Source organism: Rattus rattus, chromosome 12, assembly GCF_011064425.1.
Source record: "Rattus rattus isolate New Zealand chromosome 12, Rrattus_CSIRO_v1, whole genome shotgun sequence".
NCBI classification, from domain to species: Eukaryota; Metazoa; Chordata; class Mammalia; order Rodentia; family Muridae; genus Rattus; species Rattus rattus.
Window position 1 is genome coordinate 67,048,686 of NC_046165.1, and position 14,148 is coordinate 67,062,833.

The 14,148-nt window shown below is 45.1% G+C and overlaps 1 pseudogene; it reads right to left on the minus strand.

The window, feature by feature from the left end:
* Positions 1-10,455: 10,455 nt before the first annotated feature.
* On the minus strand, positions 10,456-11,006 carry LOC116913939 (annotated as a pseudogene).
* Positions 11,007-14,148: the final 3,142 nt, after the last annotated feature.

Here is a 14,148-nt window from a genome sequence, read left to right on the forward strand (position 1 = left end):
GGACCAAGTGAGCCTTTCTCAGATTTTGTGGCCCGCATGATGGAGGCTGCTGGTAGGATTTTTGGAGACCAAGACCAGGCCATGCCCTTAATAGAACAGTTAGTTTTTGAACAATGTACCAAAGAATGCCGCAATGCAATCCTCCCCTGGAAATCTAAGGGGCTGCAGACTTGGCTGAAAGCCTGTAGGGAAATAGGAGGACCACTTACCAATACCGGTCTAGCCACGGCTATACAAAGGCGGCCTGGCCTCTGTAGTAGAGGCATCACGTGTTTCCAATGTGGAAAGCCTGGTCATATGAAAAGGGAGTGCGGGAATCAGAATCCTGGCTTTAATCCAAAGAAAGTCCCAGGACTGTGTCCAAAGTGTAAGAAAGGGAAGCATTGGGCCAATGAGTGCAGGTCAGTAAAGGACATAACGGGGAAACCATTGGATGTGTCAAAAAACGTCCAACGGGGCCCCCGTCCTTAGGGCCCTCAAATATATGTGGCAACCAGCTCCCCAGTAACCTGGGCTCATCAAACTTCCCCAGGAGAGCCACTCCGGGTTCTGCAGGATTGGACCTCCGTGCCACCTCCAGAATCGTCCTAACCCCTCAAATGGGGGTGCAGCCTATCCCCTCTTACTTTCATGGCCCTTTACCACCCAATACAGTTGGGCTGCTTTTAGGACGCTCCTCTACTACTCTTAAAGGATTGGTGGTACATCCTGGGGTTATTGATCAAGATTATGAGGGCCAGTTGAAGATCATGTGCTCCTCCCCACGAGGTCTCTTCTCCATTTCCCCAGGTGACAGGATTGCACAATTTCTTGTTTTACCCAGTTGTCACGCCCAGTTTAAATCGGGAAGTACAAAAAGAGGAAAGAAGGGTTTTGGCTCTACGAGCACGGATTCAGCATATCTTATGGTCGATTTACACGCTCGACCTACTCTGATCCTAACCATTGAAGGAAAGACATTTGAGGGAATTCTAGATACAGGGGCAGACAAAAGCATTATCTCCACTAAATGGTGGCCTACAAAATGGCCCATTACTCAATCTTCCCATTCATTACAAGGTTTAGGTTATGAAGCTAGTCCAACTGTTAGCTCTAGGCCCTTAAAGTGGAAAGCCCCAGAAGGACAGTAGGGTAGTTTCTTCCCATATGTTCTTCCTTTACCTGTCAACTTATGGGAAGAGATATTTTAGCTGAGTTAGGGCTTAAACTTATGAATGAGTATTCCCTACCAGCACAGAGAATGGTGAGGGATATGGGGTATGTCCCAGGAAAAGGCATTGGTAAGCATCACCAAGGAACTACAGAGCCAATTCAACCCACTGCAAAACTCGATCGTCACGGTCTGGGTTTTTCTTAGGGGCCATTGAGGGGGCTATGCCCATACCGTGGAAAACAGAGGAGGCTGTATGGGTTCCTCAATGGCCTCTCTCCTCTGAAAAGCTGGAGGCCGCTCACCAATTAGTAAAGGAACAGTTGCAATTAGGACATTTGGAACCTTCAAGCTCACTCTGGAATACTCCAATATTTGTTATAAAAAAGAAGTCAGGAAAATGGAGACTATTGCATGATCTTAGAGCAATTAATACACAAATGAAATTGTATGGATCAGTCCAACTCGGTCTTCCGCTTCTTTCTGCCTTGCCAAAGCAATGGGAGGTTATTATAATAGATATTAAGGATTGCTTTTTCTCTATTCCTTTACATCCTAAGGAAAAAGAGAGGTTTGCCTTTACTCTGCCTGCAATAAATAAGGTGGAGCCTGATGAGCGCTATCAATGGAAAGTCTTGCCCCAGGGGATGGCAAACAGCCCCACTATGTGTCAGTTATATGTACAACAGGCCCTGACTCCTGTCAGAGGCAATATCCATCACTAACGATTCTTCATTACATGGATGATATACTCTCTGTGGATCCAAACCTCAAGAGCTTGAGATAGCATATGCTGACTTAATTAAGCATTTGCAACAGTTTGGGCTAACTATAGCTACTGAAAATGTTCAGAGATCACTGATGGGCAAGTTTTTAGGAGCCGTTGTACATCCAGAAGTTATTACTCCACAAAAAATTGAAATCAGGCGAGATCACCTACAAACCTTAAATGATTTTCAAAAACTTTTGGGAGATATTAATTGGCTACGGTCATTCCTGAAAATATCTACTCCTGAGTTAAAACCTTTGTTTGATATATTGGAAGGGGATCCGCAATTAACATCCCCGCGATCCCTGTCTATGGAGGCTGTAGAGGCCCTCCGAAAGGTGGAGAAGACTCTTTCTGAGGCTCAATTAGTAAGGATACAACCTGATGAACCTTTTGAGCTATGTGTTTTGCAAACTGCTAAATTACCCACTGCAGTGTTATGGCAGAATGGCCCCTTACTTTGGATTCACCCACAAGCCTCTCCAGCTAAAACCATAGAGTGGTACCCCTCAGCGGTGGCAAGATTGGCTATGAGAGGACTAAAAGTAGCTGTAACTCATTTTGGTAAACATCCAATAAAAATTGTTATACCCTATACTGCAGAACAGCTCCAAGTGCTGGCCGCTACAAATGATGACTGGGCAATACTTGTGTGCATCTTTTCAGGGGTGTTTGATAATCACTACCCCAGGCACCCCATTTTGACCTTTGCAAAATGTCATCCCCTTGTGTTTCCCCGGGTTACCAGCATGGAACCCCTTCAGGCAGGGGATATTGTTTATACGGATGGTTCGAAAACTGGTTTGGGTACTTATGTGCATGACGGTAAAGTGGTAACTAAGCAATTTACCCCTAATTCCCCTCAATTAGTTGAGTGTCAGATTGTATTGGAAGTGCTCCGAGTGTTCCCTAGTCCATTAAATATTGTTTCAGATTCCTCCTATGTGGTTAATTCAGTTAAATCTTTAGAAGTTGCGGGAATGATTAGAACCACTAGTACAGTGGCTTCTATGTTTCTGGAGATCCAGAGGGAGTTACTATCTTGGCATTCCCCTTTTTTCATCACCCATATAAGGGCTCATTCAGGGTTGCCTGGCCCAATGTCTCATGGGAATAACCTGGCCGATTTGGCTACTAGAGCCACCACGTTTGCTGTGCTGACTCCTGTAGAGCTGCCACCCAGTTCCATTCCTTGTTTCATGTTACTGCTGAGACCTTACGCATGGCGTTTTCCTATTTCTAGAACAGAGGCCAGAAAATAGTGCTTCTGCGGTAATTGCAGTCGTTTTATTACCACCCACATGTGGGCATTAATCCCGTGGCCTTCCCCTGCAGGTTTGGCAGATGGATGTTACCCATGTCCCCACCTTTGGAAAATTAAAGTATGTGCACGTTTCCATCGATACATGCTCCGGGGTCATAGTTGCTTCTCCCTTGTCTGGGGAAAAGGCCTCTCATGTCATTGCCCACTGTCTTGAGGCTTGAAGTGCTTGGGGTCTTCCTAGGCTGCTCAAGACTGACAATGGCCCTGCTTATACTTCAGAAAAGTTTAAACATTTCTGCAATCAGATGGGTGTTGCACACCTGACAGGACTTCCTTATAATCCTCAAGGCCAAGGAATCATTGAACGTGCCCATCGCACATTAAAGGCTTATTTAAATAAACAAAAAGGGGGAATTGGTGAGGTGCCGCCAACCCCCAAGGTTGCCATCTCCACTGCACTTCTTACTTTAAATTTCTTAAATTTAGACGCCCATGACTATTCGGTGGCAGAACGCCATGGGCAGTGGCCTATCCCATCCAAGGATCAGGTGAAGAGGAAGGATGTACTCACTGGAGAATGGAAAGGCCCGGATCCTATTCTAATACGATCCAGGGGAGCGATTTGTGTTTTTTCGCAGAATCAAGAAAATCCAATTTGGGTACCTGAGCGTTTGACTCGAAGATTGTCTTCTGTTCTTCCTGAAGATGAGACTACGAACCCTACTATTACTGGGAATGGTAATCCAGGTTAATTCACTCATCTTGTGGGCTATTGCCAGATCCTGGCCAGTACCCATGCCAGTTCATAGCAATCCTACTGTTTTGCTAACTTTTCTCTACCTCCTGTTTGTGTGATGTTCCCTGTATAGTGCCAGATGGAGAAATGCCCCAACGGTATGCCGCCATTAACTTTTCTCTGTCGCATACCTTATGTTTTATAATATAAGCTCTAATGTGAGCAATGTACCCATTTGGCATCTGGCTTTCTATTAGCTAATCAAAGGATAGATTTAGTTCAAAAACAAATTGAAGCACTGTGTCATATGACGCAGTTGTCCTGCGATTCCTCCTTTAGAGTTTATGCATTATTCCTTTGCGAGCTAACTTTTCTCAGCATTTTCAACAGAGCAAAGAAATCTCGAATTACCTGAAAGGAAACTGGTCCATGAAAGCAGAGCAACTATCAAGACAATTGCTGATGCAGATTGCTGTCCTCAACAGCACTAGGTTGGACCCCATCACAGTTGAAGAATTGACCTCATGGATTACCAATGCTTTCTCCCTTTTCAAGGAGTGGGTGGGCATGTTTGTCCCGGGGAGCTATTGTCCTCCTGGGATGCGGAGTAGGTCTCTGGCTTATTGGCCGTTTAAAAAGAGAACATGCCAGACACAAAGTGGTTGTTTACCACCATTAAAAAGGGTGCTTGGGGTTGGGGATTTAGCTCAGTGGTAGAGCGCTTGCCTAAGAAGCGCAAGGCCCTGGGTTCGGTCCCCAGCTCTGAAAAAAAGAACCAAAAAAATAAAAAAATAAAAAAAAATAAAAAGGGTGCTTATCCCAACATGTGGCTGGCCTCTTTGAAAGATCAAGAGTTCGCCCTAGATCATTTTTGTCACAGTCATGTGGAGTCATTGTATCCAGGGACGGGCAACTTTCCTCGAGCTCAGACCAACCCAAGACACGGCGCCCGGTGGCGATAGGGTAACTCTATGACGGATAAGGCCGAGTTTGGATGAGAATGACCTAAGACAGGAGCAATGACAAGATTGACGTGACACCCAGATCTAGACCAGTCATTTTATTAAACAAAAAAGGGGGAGATGTAGAGAGCGGCGCGGCGAAACAAAGATGGCGCCGACATCCAGCCTTGTCGACAACTTACTGCGCATGTGCAGGCTTGTCCCCTTGCTAGAGGCCATACGATAATGAGATGTGGATGGGGGCGCCTCCAGTGGTGAACAACGGTACTGCACATGTGCGGTTTTTGCACCAGGTGTCAGTTGACCGTTAATATGCTAATGAGGGGCGGTACCATGCTAATGGGGTGATTCATTCTCCGCCAATCCCTGGAGGACAAGTAGTGGGGTGATAGTGGGGTGATCCATGCCCCACCAATCCCTGAGAGATAATTAGCATACTGTTGTGTATATAAGTCGAGCAACTTTGCTGCTCGGGGTCCCTGTTCAAGAGAGCTGTAACACAGTAAAGGCTTGTTCGCAGAAGAATCCTGTTGCCTGCGCGTCGTTCTTGCTGGCGGGACATTGGGCGTGCAACACAAGTCTGTAAAAAGCAACATCCTCCAGGACCCTTTGACAGCGAATCTGCTACTGACGATCCTCCACCCTCTTATTCCCCAACCATGGCCCCAGTTCCCACGGCCCCTCCTCCAGGATCTCCCTTGAGCTCTCATCCAGCATCCCTTTACCCTCCCCTCCTCTGGCCCCAGCAAGGGAAGAGGTTGGGGAGGGACCTTCAGAACTTGGACTAGCCATGGGGAACCAGAGTGAAAGGCCACTTTACCCGATACAACAGTGGCCCTCCCCCTCTGAGCCTCAGGCCCATAGATGAGGATGGCAGTCAGGCCACGCAATGTTGGCCTTTCTCCTCAGCTGACTTGTACAACTGGGAAACCCAACAGCCCCCTTTTCAGATAACCCCAAGGGGCTGATTAATCTCAGACTGTTTTATTTACTCATCAGCCCACCTGGGATGATATCCAACAACAAGAGAGAGAGAGAGAGAGAGAGAGAGAGAGAGAGAGAGAGAGAGAGAGAGAGAGATAGATAGATGGGGGAAGCCAGAAAGACTGTCTTCTCAGACACAGGGCACCATCGGACCTGGCTGGGATTTTAATATGGCAGAAGGTAAGGAGCAACTGAAGGTCTACTGCCAGGGCATTGTGGGCAGGGCTACTGCCAGAGCATTGTGGGCAGGTCTCAAGGTTGCTGCACGACCACCCACCAATTTGACCAAGGTTAAGCAGGGACCAGATGAGTGGCTCAGCCTTTCTAGAGTGGCTCATGGAGGCATTCTGCCAATATACACCCTATGAGCCCAGCAGTGAGGAGCACAAAGCTACTGTGACTATGGCTTTTACAGACCAGGCTCGTAGAGATAGCAGGAAAAAGCTTCAGAGGCTAGACGGACTACAGGATAAGTCATTGAGGGATTTAGTGCCAGTTGCTGAGAAAGTCTACCATAACATGGAGACAGAGGAGGAGAAAAGGAGAGAAAGAGAAAGGAAGAAGATGAAAGGGAGATTGAGAAAAGGAAATTGACAGGAAAGGAATTTACAGAGAATCTTGGCTACAGTAGTTAGGGAAACCAGAGAAGAGAGACTCCAACCGAAGAGAGACAGAAAACCCCTTGAAAGGGACCAGTGGCATATTGGGAGAAGAGGGGCCACTGGGCCCGAGAGTTCCCTAGCAAATGGAAGCCAGGGGTGGGAAATCCCAGGCCTGGGGAAAAGTGCCCCCAAAAGGTGAAGGTGTTAGCCCTGGGGGGGAGACAGTGACTAGGGAGGATGGGGTTTGGACCTTCCCCAAAGCCATGGTAACTCTGAGAGTGGAGGGGAAACCCACTCAATTCTTGGTGGACACAGGGGCTCAACACTCGGTCCTCCTCCAAGAAAAAGTCTTGGGTCCAAGGAGCCACTGGCACCAAAATGTATTTATGGACAACCCAAACAGTGGACCTAGGGATGGGCCGGGTACCCCATTCATTTACGGTCATCCCAGACTGTCCATACCCTCTGTTGGGGTGAGACTTACTTTCCAAGATGGAGGCCCAGATACACTTCCTGCCCGATGGGCAGCAGCTATCTGGCCCCAAAGGAGAGCCCATATATATTCTGACTATCAGACTAGATGATGAGTATAAATTATTTGAAACCATCTTTATGCAAAACCAGGACTTGACTTGGTGGTTGGAAACATTCTCGTCAGCCTGGGCAGAAGTGGCGGAGATGGGCAAAGCAAAATGTCATCCCCCTGTGGTGGTAGAATTCACGGTGCAGGCTACTTCAGTGTCTCTCAGACAATACCGTATGACTCAGGAGGCATGAGAGGAGTTAAGCCGCACATCCCGGCTCCTCCAGCTTGGGGTGTTGCTTAACGCCATTCGACCTGGAACACCGCTCCTGCCAGTTAAGAAGTCAGGCACTAACAATTATCACCCAGTCCAGGACTTACAAGAGGTAAACCGTCCAGTGGCTGACATCCATCCTACTGTGCCCAACCCTTACGCTCTGTTGAGTTCTTTGTCACCTTCCAGAATTTGGTATACGGTTTTAGACTAGAAAGATGCTTTCTTCTGCCTGCCCATGGAGCCCCAAAGTCAAGGACACTTTACTTTTTTTTTTTTTTCTTTTTTTTTTCGAGCTGGGGACCGAACAGGGCCTTGTGCTTGCTAGGCAAGCGCTCTACCACTGAGCTAAATCCCCAACCCGATACTTTTACTTTTTAAAAGGAGAGACCAGAGGATGGGACCACGGTCAGCTGAGGTGGACTAGATTCTCCACTGGTTGGACTCAGTCCGGCCACCTTGATGCCTGATCCCAAACTTGAGCCACCACACACGAGTTAAGAAATACTGGTAGGGGCTGGAGAGATGGCTCAGCGGTTAAGAGCACTGACTGCCCTTCCCAAGGTCCTGAGTTCAATTCCCAGCAACCACATGGTGGCTCACAACCATCTGTAATGGGATCCAATGCCCTCTTCTGGTGTGTCTGAAGACAGCTGCAGTGTACTCAAAAATAAATAAATAAGTAAACAAATAAATAAAATATTAAAAAAAAAAGAAATACTGGTAGAAGCCCATGGGTGGAGGAAAGACCTCTCCAATGGACCCCTGCTGGGAGCCGAAGCTACCTGGTTTACAGATGGGAGCAGTGTTTTCCATAAAGGTCAGAGACAAGTGGGTGCTGCTGTGGTGGGTGGCACAAATGTCATCTGGGCTGAACCTCTACCCCGCACCCCAGCACGTCAGCCCAGAAAGTGGAGCTAATTGCCCTCACCAAAGCCTTGGAGCTTGGGGCCGACAAGAAAATTAACATCTACACAGATAGCAGATATACCTTTGCCGCAGCCCACGTCCACAGGACTATATACCAAGAGAGGGGACTGCTCACATCAGAGGAAAAGGAAATAAGAAACAAGAAGGAAATCTTGGATCTCTTGGATGCCCTGATGAAGCCAGCAACCGTGATGCCCAGGACATCAGAAGGGAAGAGACTCAGTGGCCCGGGGCAATAACCAGGCAGATCAAGTGGCTCGAGAAGTGGCTATGCAGGAGCCTATCCTGGTTATGGACCTGCAAGAGACACCCGCTGGGAAATGGGATTGGACTAAGGGACTTAGAATATACAGCAGAAAATAAGGCCCAAACTGCTAGCCACCCCACCACCTATTACTTAAGGGAGGAAGGACAATGGTGCACTCAAGAGGGGAAAAGTATACTCCCCAGAGAACAAACAAAAGACTCACTTGGCCAAATGCACTCATTTAGGGGTTAAGAAGCTCATCCAAGCAGTCAAGGGATCTAGGTATATGTAACAGACCTTACATTTTTAGCCAGAGAGACAGTAGAACGGTGTAAGGTATGTCAGCAAATAAATGCTTATGCAGCCAAGAGCAAACAGGGCAAGAGACCTAGGGGAGAACAACCTGGGGTTTATTGGGAGATCGATTTCACAGAAGTTAAGTCAGGAAAATGTGGTTATGAATACCTCCTAGTGTTTGTAGATGCTTTCCCTGAATGGGTTGAGGCTTCCCCCACCACTATTGGTTTTGTTGTTCTTATTCTTCTCATGTTTTAGATATTAGCTCTGTATTGAGAACATAATGGGAAAGAACTTTTCTGAGTCTGTAGGCCGCCACTATTTCTGAATGGCAGTGTGCTTTACCTTACAGAAGCTTTTCGGTTCCATAAGGTCTCAGTTATTCACTGTCGGTCTTAGCGCTGTGCTAACGGTGTCCTGTTCAGAAAGTCTCCCTGTACCAATGAGTTCAAGGCTATGCCCCAGTTTTACTGCTTTCAGATTCATGGCACCCAGCTTTATGTTGAGGTCCTTGATCACTTTGGAATGTGAGTTTTGCGATAACTATGGATCTATTCTTCTACATCCAGTCATCTAGTTTGATCAGCACTGTTTACTGAAGATACCGCCTTTTACTGAGTGTGTATTTCTGGCTTTTTGACAAAAATCAGGTGTTCATAGTATGTGGATTTATGTCCATTGACATGTCAAGGCCACTCTGCTTTTACTACCATAGCTCTGTAAGACAACGTGCGATGGGGACAGCGATGCCTCCAGGAGTTCATTGTCATCCAGGATTCGTTCATCTCTCCTAAATTCTTTGTTTCCATATGAAGTTGAAAATAATCTTTTTGGTTTCTTTGCAGAATTGTGTTGGAATTTTGATGGGGAATGCCTTGAATCTGTAGATTGCTTTAGAACGGCCATTTTCACAATATTAAACCAACTGATCTATGAATGTGGGAGATTTTTCCATCCTCTGATAACTTCTTCAATTTCTTTCTTCCCTGTCTTAAAAGTTTTATCATACAAGCCTACCACTTGCTTGGTTAGAGTTACCACAAGATTTTTTTAAGGCTATTGTGAAAGGTAGTGTTATCCTGATTTCTTTCTCCGTCTGTTTGTTACCTGTATAGGAAAGCTATTGATTTTTGCAGGAGTGGGTGCAGAATCAGTGCCCCAGGTCTGCTCCAGGCACAGGTTCAAACCGGAAGGCAAGGCTATTGATGCGTATGGGCTAATTTTGCATCTTACTATTTTGCTGAAAGTGCTTATCAGCTACAGAAGTTTCCCAGTGGCATTTTTAGGGTCAATTATATATACTATCATATCATCTTCAAATAAAGATACTTTGACTTTTCCAATCTGAATCCACTTGATCTTTTCGGATGTTTATTGCTCTAGCTAATTCTTTGAGTACTATATTGATTAGGTATGGGGAGAGTGGAAATGCTGGTTTCTGATTTTAGTGGAATTGCTTTGAGTTTCTCTTTACATTGATGTTGGCTGTGGGTTTGCTGTAAGTTGCCTTTATTATATCTAAGTATGATCCTTGCATCCCTAGTCGTTCCATGACTTCTTATTTTTCTGTTTCAAAAAGCTTTATTTTTACTTGGGCCAAGACTTGGGAGAGGCTCCAGGGTGGTTACAAAGCTGCCTAGTGGCTTTAGAGGTTCATTCAGGTGCTGAGGTGGCCGGTGCAGAGCAGAGCAGGGAGCCCCTTGGAAGGCTCAGAGGTCTAGTCATCCTTGAGAGTGAGGAGCTCAAAGAGATACTCGCCCAGAGATGCCTGGGCCACGCCAGTCTGCGCTGGTTGTGGCCCCACCACTCTACGGAGGTTGGTCAGCTGGTTGCCCGTCTTCTTGAAGAGCTTCACCTCCTTATCCAGGAAAGACTTTCCAAGCAGTCACAGAGGTGAGGGTCTGTGCGGGCAGAGCCCAGGGCGTGCAGATCCAAGAGGGCCTGGTTCAGGTTCTCGTCCAGGGCCAAGGCAGCTTCCATGGCCTCCAGGGTTTTACCCCACTCATCTTGAGATGGCTTCTGCACATCCTGGAAGAGTACACGGCCCCCGTGATCGTTCTGCAACTTGAGGAGACGCTTGGCGCCCTCGCGCTTCTCCTCAGTCACTTCGTGGAAAAAGCGGCCTATGCCCTCCAAAGCCACATTATCCCTATCAAAAAAGAAGCCGAGAGAGAGGTAGGTGTAGGAGGCCTGCAGGTGCAAGTTGACCAGGCCGTTCACGGCAGCTTCCACTTCGGTGGAATAATTCTGACGAATCTGAGAGGTCATGGCTAATCCGGAGTACGGGGCTTACTGTGAAGACGGTGCTGGCTGGTCCTAGGAGCCGAAGGTGGCAAGGAGATGGTCCCGGAGGCTGTGACTGGAGACTTGTAAGGCGGCTGGAAGTTAATAAAGTGGGAGTCCCTGGGTCTGTTCCGTCCAAACACTGTTGAAGCAAGATACAGATCCTCGGGATCTCCAAAGCGCTGCTCCCTGTCCATGACCTTTAACATGAAGGGATATTGGATGTTGTCAAAGACCTTTCCTGCACCCGATGTTGATGATCGTGTGGTTATTGCCTTTCAGTCTGTTTATGTGGTGGATTACATTTATTGGTTGATGTATGTTAAGCCATCCCTGCATCTGAGGGATAAAGCCTACTTGATCATGGCAAAAATCTTTACCATGCATTCTTAGATTCTGTTTGCAAGTATTGTGTTAAGAATATTTGCATTTATGTTCATAAGGGAAACTGGTCGGTAAAATTTTCTCCTTGTTGGGGGGAAGGGAAAATTTTCTCTTTGTTGGATCTTTGTGTGGCTTAGGTATCTGGAATTGTGGCCTCATAAAAAGAATTGGCAATGCTCTTTTCTGTTTCTACTTTGCAGAATAATTTGAGGAGTACTAGTAGAATTCTTCTTTGAAAATCTGGTAGAATTCTGAGCCTAATCCATCTGGCCCTGAGCTCTTTACGGTTGGAAAATTTTCAGTTTCTGCTCCTATTTCACTAGAGGTTATGGTTCTGTTTAAATTGCTCCTCTGATCTTGATTTAACTTTGGTTGGTTGCGTTTACCAAGAATTTATTCATCTCATTTAGGATTTCCAGTTTGCTAGAGCGCGTTGTTTTAAAGTGTCATAATAAAGTCCTTATGACTCTGCATTTCCTGTCCTTCTTCTTGTCTCTAATTTTACTAATTTGGAACTTCTCTCTCCATCTTTTAGCTAATTTGGCCAAGGTTTTAGCAATCTTACTGATTTTCCCAAAGAACCAACTCTTTGTATCATTGAGTTCCTGAATTAATTAATTAATTAATTAATCAATTAATTTATTTATTTGGTTTTATTTTATTGATTTCAGCCCTAAGTTGGATTATTTCTCTATGTTATTTCTTCTTTTTTTTTTCTTTTTTCTTTTTTTCTTTTTTATGTGAGCTGCCGAGAAGAAAGTTTAGTCCTTTGTTTTGGGAGTGAAATGTTATGAAAATATCTGCTAGATCTATTTGATTTATGATGTGACGTAACACCAGCATTTCTCCGTTTAGTTTGCCTGGATGTCCTATCTTTTAATAATCATTTAAGATAATATGTTCTCCCATTCTTTTTCCCAGAGGTGATGTCTATCCTTGATGGGGAAGTGTATTTCTTATATGCATCAGGAAAAAAAAAATGGATCCAGTTTTCCAATTCAATCTATTAGTCTGTGTCTTTCTTTCTTTCTTTCTTTCTTTCTTTTTTTTTTTTTCTTTTTCTTTTTTTCGGAGCTGGGGATCGAACCCAGGGCCTTGCACTTGCTAGGCAAGCGCTCTACCGCTGAGCTAAATCCCCAACCCAGTCTGTGTCTTTCTAATCTGAATTGAGAGCATTAATACTGAAATTCATCAAAGAGCAGTGTCTACTGAGTCCTGTACTGCTGTTGTGGTCTGGATTTTTCACCTTCTTTTGATTGTTTATTGTCGTCTGGGACTATTTATTCCTTGTGCTTTCTTGGGTATGGCTAATCTCTTTAGGTTGAAGTTTTCCTTCTAATACCTTTATAGATCTGGATTTATATACAAATGCTGCTTAAACTTGGATTAATGTGGAATTTTTTTTCTTTCTTCATATATTGTGACTGACTGTCTTGCTGGGTATAGTATTCTGGGCTGGCCTCTGTGGGCTCGTAGAGTTTGAAGAACATTTATTTTTCCAGTCCCTTCTACACTTAGAAGTTGGGTTTCGTACTGGAGAGATGGCTCAGCAGTTAAGAGCACTGGTTGCTCCTCCAGAGGACCCAGGTTCAATTCCCAGCACCAGCCTGGAAGCTCATCCCTATCTGTAATCCAGCTCCAAGTGATTTGGCACCTTCACACAGACATACACGCAGGCAAAACACCAAAGCACGTGAAAAAGGAAGTTGGGTGGTACTCTAATGGGTCTGCCTTTATATATTACTTGGCCTTTTCCCCTTGTAGCTTTTAAGATTCTTTCTCTGATCTGCACATTTTGTGCTTTGATTATTATGTGTCATGGGAAATTTCTTTTCTGGTCCAGTCTATTTGGTGTTACATATGCTTCTTGTACCTTAATAGGCACCTCCTTCTTTAGGTTGGGGAATTTTCTTCTATAATGTTGTTGAAAACATTTTCTGTGCCTTTGGTCTGGGTTTCTCCTCCTTCTATTCCTCTTATTCATAGATTTGGTCCTTTGAAAGTGTCCCAGATCTCCTGGATGTTTTGGGCTTGGGGTTTTCTAGAACTAACATTTTTATTTGACTGAGATATTCGTTTTGTCTGCCTTGTTCTCAATGCCTAAGATTCTGTCTTCCATGTCTTGTACTTTGTTGGTGAGGCTTGCTTCTGGGGCTTTTGTTTGACTTCCTAAGGTTCTCATTTCCAGTTTTATCTCAGTTTGGGTTGTCTTTAGTGATTCCATTTCCATTCTCTTGGTTTGAACTATTTTCATTATTTCATTCCACTGTCTGTGTTTTCACAGACTTCAATAAGGGATGTAATCGTCTTTTCTTTAAGGGACATATTTATAAAAGCTATTTTACAGTCCTTGTGTTATCATCCGTCAGCTATACTGCGTTTCTGGGGGTCTGCTCTGCTTATATATCTTAGCTACTTCATACAAAAAGAAGCATTTATACTTCTGTGACTTGTTTCACTTTAGCATCATAACGTAAGTTTATCTGTGTTTTACTTTCTCAAAGTCAAATAATATTGCATTGTGTGTGTCTTCCATGTTGTTGTTGTATGTTTGTTTTGAGACAGGATCTGTGTATTCCTGGGTGTCCTGGACCTCACATTGTGGTAAAATTAAAATAAAGTGTCTTTTATCCCGCACTATGTCTGGCCCTGTGGGGCCTCATGGCATCTGTTGAATATTTTCACCTCAGCCAGCAAAGCGTCTCACCCGCTTTGCTCCATCCCATATCACACTGCCAATAGC